Genomic DNA, 13,020 nt, shown 5'->3' on the forward strand with positions numbered 1-13,020 from the left:
GCACTCATCAGTGAACAGGACTGTTTTGAAAATGAGTCTTCATGTATTTTTCTGCCCAATGCAGCCGTTTCTGCTTGTGAGCATTGGTTAGTGGTGGCCGAATAGAAGGTTTATGCACAGTTGCAAGACTCTGGAGGACTCTACACCTTGATGTCCGTGGGATTCCAGAGGCACCAGCAGCTTCAAATATCTGTTTGCTGCCATGTAATGGGATTTTAGCAGCTGCTCTCTTGATCCGATGCATGGATCTGGCAGAAATCTTCCTCAATGTGCCTTTATCTGTACCAACCCGTCTGTGCTCTGAATCAGCCATAAATCTCTTCATAGTGCGATGATCACGCTTACGTTTTCCTGAAATATCGAATGTTTTCATACCTCGTCCAAGGCATCGAACTATTCCACTCTTTTCGGCAGCAGAGAGATCCTTTTTCTTCCCCATATTGCTTGAAAATGGCGCTCTGCTTAATAATGGGGAACGCCGTCCTTTAGGAGTTTTTCCTGAAATTGGGCTCACCGGCCAATCTAATTATCACAGGAGTCCGAGATTGTTTTCAGTGATCAAAAGAGCCCTGACACACAATGCCATCCATGAGTTACACTGACAAACAAAATATTTAATCTTTGTGACACTTAAATAGAATTTTGCATAATAATTTGGAACGGTGTATACTAGTAATGGAGGTTTATTGTGCTTGTGTGTTCCTGGCAATCAAGGGGTTAAATGTGATGACTGGCGTACTGACGGGCTATCTGACGCTATCTGGGAGGGGTGTGAAAACCGTGGGAGCGTGAATCACGTGTATATATACTGTGTGTGTGTGTGTGTGTGTGTGTGTATATTTAATTATGTAATTTTGTGCACCCATGCCGCCCTGTAGCAGTATTTTTGTTATAGGGCGGTCAGGAAGCGGTTTGTGTTACGTTGCTGCGTTGCTTTAACTGACAATTACGCGGTCATGCAACACTGCACCCAAATTAAATTTACATCCTTTTTTTTCCCCACAAATTGAGCTTTCTTTCGGTGGTATTTGATCACCTGTGCGGTTTTTATTTTTTGCACTATAAAAAAAAAAAAAAAAAGCTGACAATTTTGAGAAAAAAACAATATTTTGGACTTTTTGCTATAAAACATGTCCAGTAAAAAATCAAATTTCGGCCAAAATGTGTTCTGCGACATGTCTTTGCTAAAAAAAAAAAATCCAAATACGTGTAAATGAATTGGTTTAGGTGAAAGTTATAGCGTTTACAAATGGCGGTATAAATAAATGTGAGCGCAGCACTTGGCAAATAGAGGAAGCGTCTAGCATATAAAGGGAAACCTCAACACCTTCAAAATAACAGATATAAATATCAATATGCAGCGCTATTAAATAGACTTATTAATATGCAAAGGAAAATGAGCACTAAACGGTAGTGCAGGAGTAGTGCAGTGGTGGTCACCTCTAATGGTGACGTTTACAGTCTATATTGACCAACTGATGGAGTGATAGTGGTAGTCCAATCACAGAGTGGTATAATCAAAAGTAGTGCTCCTGTGTTCCGTGCCTTTTGATAGCTGACGGGAAAATACGATATAATAATGATGTCATCCAGGTCTGGTCTAGGGTTTTGAGGTCATCAGGCTCATCAGTGGACTCTCAGAGATGAAACAATTCACACTCGGGAGTCCCCTTCTGCTCTGACTCATCAAGATAGCTCAGCACCCTGATTGCACCTTCCCAAGTAGCTCCATCTTATAGGCTCGAAATAACCAAGCCAAGGGGCAAAAATGGTACTAATAGTTTAGTATGTTTATTGCAATAAAGTAAGATCCAAAATGAAAGTAAATAACTCGCATGTAGTCAATAATAATGGCCGCCAGGCCTTCCTCTTGGCCGTAAGCGGCTAGGGCGTCAATTGGGTAGGTTCCTCTGACATGTTTCGTGCACAAAGCACGTTTTCAAAGGGGTAAGAGCTGCCCACAAGACGCCAGATATTTATAGCAGATTGCACTGGCACCGATGCGTGCCGCGTGGAGGAACATGCGCATGCGCGACCATGTCATCCACCGCATTATGCAGAACATTATACGCATGCGCAAGCACGTCACTCGCCCCATCACGCAAACGGATGTGCACATTCGTCACCGCCCGCTAATGCGCGAGTTAAGGCCGAGATAGTGATATGCACGTCACTCAGCCACAGGGAAAACCGTGCTAAATTTAATAAAATCAGAGTATCAAGAAATGGCGGTATAGATACTGGATTTTAAATTTTTTTTTTTATATACTAATTATGGCGGCGATCAGCGACTTATGGCAGGACTGCGGCAGATATTCTGACACTGGGGGGGAACTGACTTGGGGTCACTGACATCACCAGTGACACCAATACAGTGATCAGTGCAAAAAAAAAAAAAACACTGACACTGTACTAATGGCACTGGGGAGGAAGGGGTTAACTTTTTTAGGTAATGAAAGGGTTAACTGTGAGGGGAGCGTTTTACTCGGGGTCGGGGGTGTGTACACAGGAACATGCTGATCCTGAGAGAGAAACTCTTCTATCAAGATCAGCGTGCTCGGAACTGACAGGGAGCGAAGCTGCAGTGTAAACACTGCAGCCGTGCTCTGTCAATGATTGCTGGTTATCGCCAGGACCCGGCAAGTAATGACAGGCTGGGACCCGGTGATTGACACCCATGGCCGCGATCAGCGGCACAGGTTGCGTGCGCCCCCTACCTGTTTTGCAGAATGACGTTTAAAAACCTGATTCTGCGCAGCGGTGCTGCTTTGCCGCAGTAAAAACACTGTGGCTGGACGGCAACCAGTTAATCCTTCCACACTCATGCCTACACCCATTGAAGGGGATCCACATGACTGTATAGCCCAAATTGATGAAAGAATACTTCCTAGAAAAGATCTCACAGATGTGCCACTTAGCAATGCTGATATTACCTACTTTGTTGATGGATCGTGTAAAAAGAATGATATGGGCACAAATCAAACAGGGTATGCCGTTGTAACACATGATCAAGTTGTTGAGGCAGGTAAACTACCTAGTTCTTACTCAGCCCAACAAGCAGAGATCATAGCTTTAACAAGGACATGTGACCTAGGTAAAGGAAAAAAGGTAACCTGTGACGTACATGTAAGATTTGAGTAGCTGAGATGAGATCTGTAGAAAATATGACAATGTAGATTTAGCATTCCACGTTATAATAATATAAGATGTGTTCAGGATTCAGTCAGAGACATGTGGTCACTAATTAGCATCAGAAAGGGACAGAGCATCCTCTGGAAGGAGGTGACACCTGGATTCCAAACAGATTTGTCACCTTCTGGGAAATCTGGAAGGAAAAGGCTGAAGACAGTTCGGCTTCATGACACAGCGGGAGACCAGAGGTGGTTCCGATGTGTCTGGGAGCTTTGAAGTATATCAGCAGATCAAAGGAATATATTTCATCTCTCATAAAAGCTAAAATATTAGTTGCAGAGATGAAAATACTTTCTTCTGATTGGACACACTGTAGGCTACACCTGCATGTAAAACTGTATTTGTAGCCTATGTAGGATCCAAAAGAAATGCAGAAAATGGTTATATGGCGCCTGATTGCGACAGCTGAACAGTGATTGGTACTGTTGCGATCGGACTGATGCGCTGGTGTCGGCAATTCAATCCCTGACTTGGTGATTCAAACTGTTCCTGGTCCAGTCGACTTTGGGCATTTCAATACCCAGAACGTTCTGTGCGCTGGTACAGGAACACCCCCCAGAATCAATTGGTCAAGGGCTAATGTCTAGCCTACGTCCATATTCCCATAAATTGAGGACCTGGGATATGGACGTTGTGATGCGTATGGAGCCAATTCTATTGACTGACGGATTGCGGACTTCCTCTGACTTGATCCAGTCGCAGAATAATTCTTGGTAAAAGTTTTATTTCCCTTTTATTTTATAGTCAATAGCCAATTGTGTCTTCTTGTATTTCTTGTATTTTCTGTAACTTTTTATACTTTGTACATATTTTATGCACTGCCCACTTTCGGGATATTAAATCATAAAATTAAGAAGTGACTTCTGGGTACTAAGCTCGGGCTCATATCTCCGGAGATATTAGATTAGATTGTATTGCAGTGTCTTTATATGCTCGGTCAAGTTCATTGACAATCTGTATGCAATTGCACTGTGTGTTGGCAGATTGCATGCAGATTGTAAAGGTAACAGGTCTGCCAGACTGACATCTGTGTGTGTGTGGTGGCCCAGCATGCCAGTAAAACTGTTGGGTGGTGGCAAGCTACCGTTTGTGGTGTGTCTGGTGTGGGGGTGTGTGGACAGTGGAAGAGTGATTAACACTGAGGTTCTAGCTTGTACGATAGCTGGAGGAATCTTAGAAGGGTGTGCGATTGCTAGGCTGCTCCTCAACCCTTAGTGTGCACCAGATTGTATATAAGATTCGTGTCTGCCTGTGTGTGTGGTCAGCCAGCTGGATTGGAGTGGAGTCTCCCTCTAGTGGTGGCCAGAGGCAGTGCGGGCTGTGAAAGTATATACTTATATATATTCAGATTAAGTCCCCCTTATTCCCTCTTACCCCAAGTCACAGCCGCACGTGCGCCCTCCTCGGTTAGCTAGTCTCTGTGGGCGTGGCGTGTGGGTTGGATCCGTGACATATTACCTACTTTGTTGATGGATCGTGTAAAAAGAATGATATGGGCACAAATCAAACAGGGTATGCCGTTGTAACACATGATCAGGTTGTTGAGGCAGGTAAACTACCTAGTTCTTAGCCCAACAAGCAGAGATCATAGCTTTAACAAGGACATGTGACCTAGGTAAAGGGAAAAAGGTGAACATATACACAGACAGCCAATATGCCTTTTCCACCATACATGTATTTGCACAACGATGGAATAATAGAGGTATGGTCACATCAACAGGCAAACCCATTGTACGCAGAGATCTCATTCTGGCCCTGTTAGACATTGTACAAAAGCCAAGTCAAGTAGCTATATGCCAATGTGCAGCACATAAGAAAGGTACAGACCCAATCACATTAGGGAATGCCCTAGCAGACAGAGCAGCAAAAGAGGCAGCTGAAGGCAAACAAGAAATACACTCCTATCTGGCAGAACCTGCAGAAATGCAGAAAGCAATAGATGAAACATGGCTGATGGAAATGCAAGGGTCAGCACCCGGGACTGAGAAACAAAAATGGTTATCAAAAGGGGCCGTACAGGTAAAAGGTATCTATACAAACACAGATGGTAAACCTATCTTGCCTACTTCATTGTTTAGATATGCAGCCTTATTGAGCCATGGGCAGAGCCATGTTTCAAAAGGGGGGATGGTACAGATGATTAACAAAGTGTTTACAACATAGGGGTTCACAAATTACTCAAAAAATGTTTGCCTGACCTGTGTGACTCACAACAAATATCATGCGCAAGGGGTGCTAAGACCTCTAAGAGGCCAATTCCGTAAGCCTCCCTACCCCTTTCACACGATATGTATGGATTTCATTGAACTAAACAAATGGGAAAATAAGAAATATTGCCTGACAATTGTCGATCTCCACACAAAATGGGTGGAAGCTTTCCCTCTGACACACCCTGATGGGCAGTCAGTTGCCAAGGCAATTATAAAGGAAAAAGTTCCAAGATTCGGGATCCCTTCCATCATTTACAGTGATAATGGTTCACATTTTGTAAACCAAACAATACAGATTGGCAAATGGTATAATATTGACCTAAAAAACCCCAACTGTGTCTATTACCCACAGTCTGCAGGCACTATGGAAAGACAGAACAGTACTATAAATAATAAACTAAGAAAGCTAATGGAGGAGACTGGAAAAAACGGGGTTCAGTGTCTGCCAATAGCTTTATTGAGCATGAGAATAACCCGCACAGCAAAAGGGTTGTCACCAACAGAGCAGGACACGCTTCTCCAACCAGGGGATTGGGTTTGGATCAAAATAAGAGAAAGCAGTGGTCAGATCCAAGGTGGGAAGGGCCCTATCAGGTACTGTTGTCCACAGCAGTCTAAATAGCAGAGTACCTCGGATACACCTTTCACATTGCAAGAGGGCAAGGAACTTAGGGTCAGACCAGGGAACGCCCACAGAGCCTTGAGTGCAAGTCCGGCTACAAAGGGGGGTGACTCCAATAGGGACCACCCGTCTCAAACCCGGTGAAGAAACATGGCACAATATAGGCTCATAGGGGCGGTAAAACAGCTTAGGGAAACACAACTGCTAGAACCAGGATACTTTACCAAAACATGGACAGGTCGATTCCTAATAGGGATGATGACAGTGGGAAGCATTGTAACATTAGTACTAATACTCTGGAATCTAAACCTCAAGATCCAAAAACAGAATAAAAGAATACACCAAAGGGAATTGACAAAAGGCCCAAACGGTGACCTGATCATTACTATAAACGAAGGACCCATCAAAGCAGTCAAATTTGACGCATGTCAGGTGGTAGAATGCCCACACAATTGGATATTTAGATATCGCAATTACGAAAAGTATGCGTGGAGCTGCCACCTGTTCTTTGTGGTCTGAAGTACGGTGGACTACAGATTTAGATGGTTACCTAACCTCTTCAGCTCAGGTTCCCCCACAAAAAGGTCTAGTGCAACGTTTAAGCTTGCATAAGCTACCACCACAGGGGGATGACTATAATCAACTGTTACTAGTCTTGAGATCTGCAACAAGGGAGGATTCTGAAACCTATAAGTTAGCTATACATATACTCCTGGGAAAAGATGCAGTGGGAACAATACAGATTCAAGTGCGCTTGGGGAAGGACAAGTTGCACCCCCAGTCACCAGCATGCCACTAATAAAGCTCCACCCAGACCTGTTCAAAACTAACTTTACTTACAAAGAACAGTTAAGTATAGAAACAGGGTTTGGGGATAACAATGAGTAGGTAGAATGGGTCAGATGGACAACCAAGACCAATGGGCTGGGAAACTGTATCTCGTGCCAACTCACGGCCTCAGCTATTGACTGTCCCTTTCCTAACTGACGAAACAAACCTGACGTATAATAAGGATGTTTAAGGAAAACATCACAAATACTGAGTGCAAGGAGGTGCAAGCTTTGTTCAACATCATTCCTGTAAAATACGGTATTGTCTCGATATTTTATTAACTTGTATTTGGTGAGAAAAGTTCAAAATAGAAAGTCCTTCCAACTCTTGCATAAACTCAAAAATTGATTTAATAATAATGCTGCATAAAATTAGACATAAAATATTGGAATACAGAATGTTTTTAGATAATGTCCAAAAAATATAGTTAAAATAAAACTTGTATGTAATTGTGTGGTGCGAAGCTGTGTGTCAAGAATCTAGGCTTCTAAAAATGTGTCCCTAAAAAGTCTTTGTTCTGCTCCTTAAAGAGCATTCAGCCCCCACCATCTCCTAAAAGTGGGCTGGTATTCTCTTGTAGTCCCACAATGATAAATGACAACAGATGTATTAGTCTTCTTCCCTCGCCTCAGCGTCTGAGTGAGACCTTCGCTTACAGGGGAGGGATAGCTAAACTAATTACTACCACATGTTGCTTGAATGTAGAGATAAAACCCAAGGTATATATACATGTGTGTGTGTGTGTGTGTGTGTGTGTGTGTGTGTGTGTGTATATTCACATAACTATAAAAAAGTCTATTTATCTTTTCCCAATCTAGAACAAATAGGAATATAACAACTCAATTATTCTATTAAGATCCAACTCATTCATACATGTGTTAGTACTGTTAATAAGTAGATATTAGGTTAAGGAAAGCTTCTAACATTTCCCTCTCAAAATGATCGATTTTATCAAATCTTAATCATTTTCCTTCATCCATTTATACAGATTCTCTTCACTTTTGTATCCATCCATCCATATGGTTTTAGGTCTTAAGATAATTGATCTGAACATATTTTCAACTTGATTCTATAATGGGAAAATGATTATTTGATACATCTTTTGTTTTGTATCACATAAACATATTTTATTTTTCCTTTCCTTTCACCAAATAATTTATCCCCTTAATAAATGTATAACTGTAACATTATAGTACAATACTTTAAAGTGTGTCACTTAAAAAATAGATGTTTCATATTTTCCCTCCACAATGTGTAGCACACAGTTCTATAATCCATACAACTTTTCAAATTTCCTTAACATTTGAACATAACATATGTTCCCTCACTTCAATTCATTCATGTATATCAAATGATTTAAATAAATAAAAAAATAAAAAAAACATACATATAACAATGTAAAGCCTGTCTCAGTTTTCCTATATGTACCTTAGGAAAACTTATCTCTAGCTTAATTAACAGATGTTCTGACTAATTAGTGACTCTGTTGTAACAGGTTTAACCCCTTCACTTCTGAAAGTACATAGTGTGTGATTGCAAATGTTCGTGTGAAAACGGATCTCATCTTCATATGGTAAACATGTCAAAATAAAATGTACACACAAAAAAAAATATATCTGACGAATGAATTATTTCATCAGTAGTCAAAAGTCAATTGTGTTAAGTTCTTCCTCTGAGATGCAATGAGAATTCTTTCTTTTAGCACTCTGTAAAGTTAGAATAACTTTATTGAACATAAAAAGACAACAAAAACTGATGAGTGAAATTCTTGTTGCAAAGCTTCTTCCAGAATAGATTTCCTTCTCGGAAAATGTACGATCATCTGGAAGGTTTAGAAATATTTCAGTTTTCTTCTAGCAGTTACTCTTAGGTCATTTCCTGTGACAGAAATGCAGTATCATTATTTTGGCGTTGATAATTTTACATGGATTAATCCTCTTACATGTATCTATTAATAATTACATATCGCAATCGCAAACATTTCTGGTCATGACACGGAAGACATATTTTGATTAACATTTCTTGACTTGCATTGTTCTATTTTTTCTAAAATGGCCTAAATTCTTCTACAAGTGTTCTGTGAATTTGGATATAACCGGACGCTACATCTCCTTTATTGGTCATGATTCAGAAACCTTGTTTTCAAAAACAAAGGTTTTGTATCAACCCAGAGATGCCAAGGGATTATGCCTTTGTTCTTATCTCTCTAAAATTGGAAATATGCGTAACTGTTTTCTGTGTTGACTTCTTGTAGTGTTAGACTGTTCTGCAGTAATACATACCGGTTGAAAACTTTTCTCAGTTCTTATGCTGAACACAAGAGGTAAAAACTTCTCGCCTACAACTGTACAAACATGTGTTGGTATGTTTTCCTGAAAATGTCCTTCTGTTACATCTATGTGCATGCATTTGGATGAAAATGTTTTGTACCGTTTAGGATAATTTTCACGACTTTCTGTTGAACCATTTTCCTCTAGGAGACGTTTTAGTGATGAATCGGGTGTCTGTAATATGATCTTACTAGATCTCACGATGTTTTCAGTTACCTTGACTGCAAAGAAAACACAATAATTTTTTCATAGGTGCATCAGTTTTTCTCCATATTTGTCAAAGCTCTTGAGAAGGAACCTATTTTCTGATTACCTTCTTTTAATTGAGACAAGGTTGCTGAGATTGCATTATTGGAACATTGCTTTCTAATACAAAAGGAATTTTACTACAAAACTCAACAGTACTTAATGTAGTAGCATTCTACAGATCCCTTTTCAACAGTTCAAAGGCTTCTTTCTCAGTTTGATCCCATTGATCAAATACACCATCTTTTTGTCTCAGACGATCAAATAATGATCTAGACTTTGCTGCAAAATTGGGTATGAAATATTTACAATGATTTACTTCACTCAAAAACTGATGCAAAGCCTTGCGATTTGTTGGAATTGGATAAGCAGAACTAGTTTTAACTTTTTCTTGCAATATCGGTCTCTGTACATGGCTAATTTGCATATGAAGGAATTCCACCTGTCTTCATCAACTGAACTTTCTCTGTATTCAATTTCAATCCTGCTGTTTGTAACAAAGTGAATATCTCAGACAAGAGTGATATGTTCAGTTATATTTTGTGTAGACAAGAGAAGCGTGCCTACATGCTGGACAATACATTCTGGCCTAGAGAATTTAGATATTTTTCCCAAATACTCATGAACAATGCCATCACTCACATCCAAGCCTGGAACTAACCTCGTGAATGTTTACGTTTCTTTGCTGAAGCTAAAGGCAAGTTTATATTGACAACTCTTAGCTAATGGTGCAGAAAAATGGTTATTGGCAATTTCAAGTACAGAGAATAGTTTGTCCTTGGCATCCAGATGTGACATTATGTTAAAATCAGGAACAATAGATTTGTTATTTGTGATGCATTTGTTCAATGTCCTGAAATCAACTGATAAAGAATATGAATATCGGCTTTCTTGATAGGCCAAATACAATTATTCACCACTGATTGTACTTTCTTTAAAATTCCTTGCGATCAGGTGTCATGTGTACCCAGTCAATTAAAATATCCCCCAGCTCATACCACTCTGCCAAAGTATTTCCAGTGATTGATACGTGGGGTACAGTTCTCTGTAAAGTTTGAATACCTCATCGGGCAGGAGACTGGTGCCATGCTATTTCCTTCCTGATCCCAATCCAAAGTTTTTAGGGTAATTCTGACACCTGAAAATGTAGTTTATTTCTCATAATTATCAGGTCCCGGGGAATGTTTGAAATACATTGTACAATGGGAATTGTTAGAAGCTTTCCTTAACCTAATATCTGCTTATTAACAGTACTAAACTATGTATGAATGAGTTGGATCTTAATAGAATAATTGAGTTATTTTTCTATTTGTTCTAGATTGGGAAAAGACACAGATTTTGTATAGTGTGAAAAAAAAAAAGAAAATATATATATATATATATATATATATATATATATATATATATATATATATATATATATATATATATATATATATATTGGGGTTTTATCTCTACATTCAAGTAACATGTGGTAGTAATTAGTATAGCTGTCCCTCCCCTGTAAGCTAAAGTTTCACTCCGACTCTGAGGGGAGGGAAGAAGACGAATACATCTGTTGTCATTTATCATTGTGGGACTACAAGAGAATAACAGCCCACTTTTAGGAGATGGTGGGGATCGCACGATCGCCTCCCTCAACATGCGACAATCGCACGACCGCGACCAACAGTACGTCTCGACCGTGGCATCAGACCCCAGACCTTCTTACCAAGCTCGTGACCAAAGGACCGGACGATCTAAAACCGCTATGTGACGTGCGTAACAATGCCACTCAGCTGCGCCCTGCACAACGATTGTCCAGCTAATGGAATGCAATCGACGCACCGGTAGCCTGAATGCGCTTGTTACTGGCTCGGGTTAATTACGCAACTAACCCTTCACACTGCCACCACCCCTTTTTGTACAGAGAAAGGGGAAACTCTCTTTATCAAATATATACTGTAATGCTTGAAAAGTCGCCTGTCCAATACGGTCACCGCAGGCAGATTGGGCAGAGGATTAAACAAACACAGTAGCGTCTCTTCAGAAGGCAGGGGTTCGTAAATTGCAAGTAAGCGCTTAGAAACAGTTTGACTCTTTTAGTAATCTTTCTTTCTGAAAGTGTTAAACAGGAGCGATAAAATATTTACAAAGAAAATGTAACTAAGTTATATATTATTATACAGTATTTATAAAGCGCCAATAGTTGGCTCAGCGCTGTACATTACAAAGGGGGACATAACATGTGACAGAACAATACCAATACAATGCAAAACATGAGGGGTGCGAGGGCCCTGCTCTTTCGAGCTTACAATCTAGGAGATTTATATATACATAGAAAACAGCACAGCAAAGAGATAACAGGGAGAAGTTAAAAGGTTAAATTACTTGCCATGTTCAGCCTTAAGGTAAGCAGATCCAAGTTGCAGAGCGAAGGGTCTTTGATCTCCTGCTGTTACGATGTTATAATTGGTAGATGTGTTTAGCTTTTCTTTTTAGGCTTGCCAGCCTGTCTTTTAAAGTCCCCCAGCAGGGGGGTGGCTCTGAGTAACTGGCTAATACCCTGTTTTGGGCGGGATCATAGGATGGACTCTGCATTAAAACTGACAGCTTCATAATCCATGATATGAAACATAGGTGACAGTTGACCTGAGGAACTTTCATTTAACTTCTGTCACCTGGCAGGTAGGGTTTATGAGGTTCTAACTTCTTTCAAGTCCAGGGAACAAACTACCTTATCTTGGTTAGGAGGTGTGAGTTTACACAGGCCTTGGGACAGAGTCTGCTGTCTCTATGGGGGGGGCTTTGTAGCGCTGGGCCCCCTGCTGCTCCAGCCTGCCAGCAACTTTTAACACACCCACATCTGTCCCTGTGCCTCTCAGGAAGGGAGGGGGTAGGGAATAAAGGATTGAGTAATACAGCAATGGAGGTTTATTGTGCTTGTGTGTTCCTGGCAATCAAGGGGTTAAATGTACTGACGGGCAATCTGACTCTATCTGGGAGGGGTGTGAAAACCACGGGAGCGTGAATCACGTGTATATATACTGTGTGTGTGTGTGTGTGTGTGTATGTATGTGTATGTATATATGTGTGTGTGTGTGTGTGTGTGTGTATGTATATGTATATGTAGAGATAGAGTGTGTGGGTGCGCGATTTTGTGTTCCTTTGCCGCCCTGTAGCAGTATTTCTGTTATAAGGCGGTCAGGAAGCGGTTACGGAAGCGGTTTGTGTTACGTCGCTGCGGTACTTTGACAATTGCGCAGTCATGCAACACTGCACCCAAATTAAATTTACATCCTTTTTTCCCCACAAATTGAGCTTTCTTTCAGTGGTATTTGATCACCTGTGCGCTTTTTATTTTTCACGCTATACACAAAAAAAGGCCGAAAATTTTGAAGAAAAACAATATTTTTTACTTTCAGCTATAAAAAATATATAGTAAACTCAAAGTTAGTTATAAATTTAGGCCAAAATGTATTCTGCTCCATGTCTGTCTTAAAAAAAATTCCCGATAAGTGTATATTGATTGCTTTGTGTGACAGTTATAGCGTCTACAATCTATGGTATAGATACTGCAATTTACGCCATTTTTTTTACTATACAGCGC

At 40.4% G+C, this 13,020-nt stretch overlaps 1 long non-coding RNA gene across 2 annotated transcripts; it reads right to left on the bottom strand.

The window, feature by feature from the left end:
- Positions 1-7,187: 7,187 nt before the first annotated feature.
- Positions 7,188-12,440, bottom strand: LOC149434401 (uncharacterized). Of its 2 annotated transcripts, XR_016308664.1 has the most exons (4): positions 11,806-12,440; positions 9,286-9,406; positions 9,138-9,199; positions 7,188-8,733 (listed from the first exon to the last, which is right to left on the bottom strand). It is a non-coding gene; the product is annotated as an uncharacterized LOC149434401 (long non-coding RNA). The 2 variants fall into 2 exon arrangements; XR_016308665.1 differs by lacking the exon at positions 9,138-9,199 and having other exon boundaries at positions 11,806-12,435.
- Positions 12,441-13,020: the final 580 nt, after the last annotated feature.

This window comes from Staurois parvus, unplaced genomic scaffold (genome assembly GCF_062004578.1).
Source record: "Staurois parvus isolate SC_StPar_1 unplaced genomic scaffold, SC_StPar_1.0 ptg001754l, whole genome shotgun sequence".
NCBI classification, from domain to species: Eukaryota; Metazoa; Chordata; class Amphibia; order Anura; family Ranidae; genus Staurois; species Staurois parvus.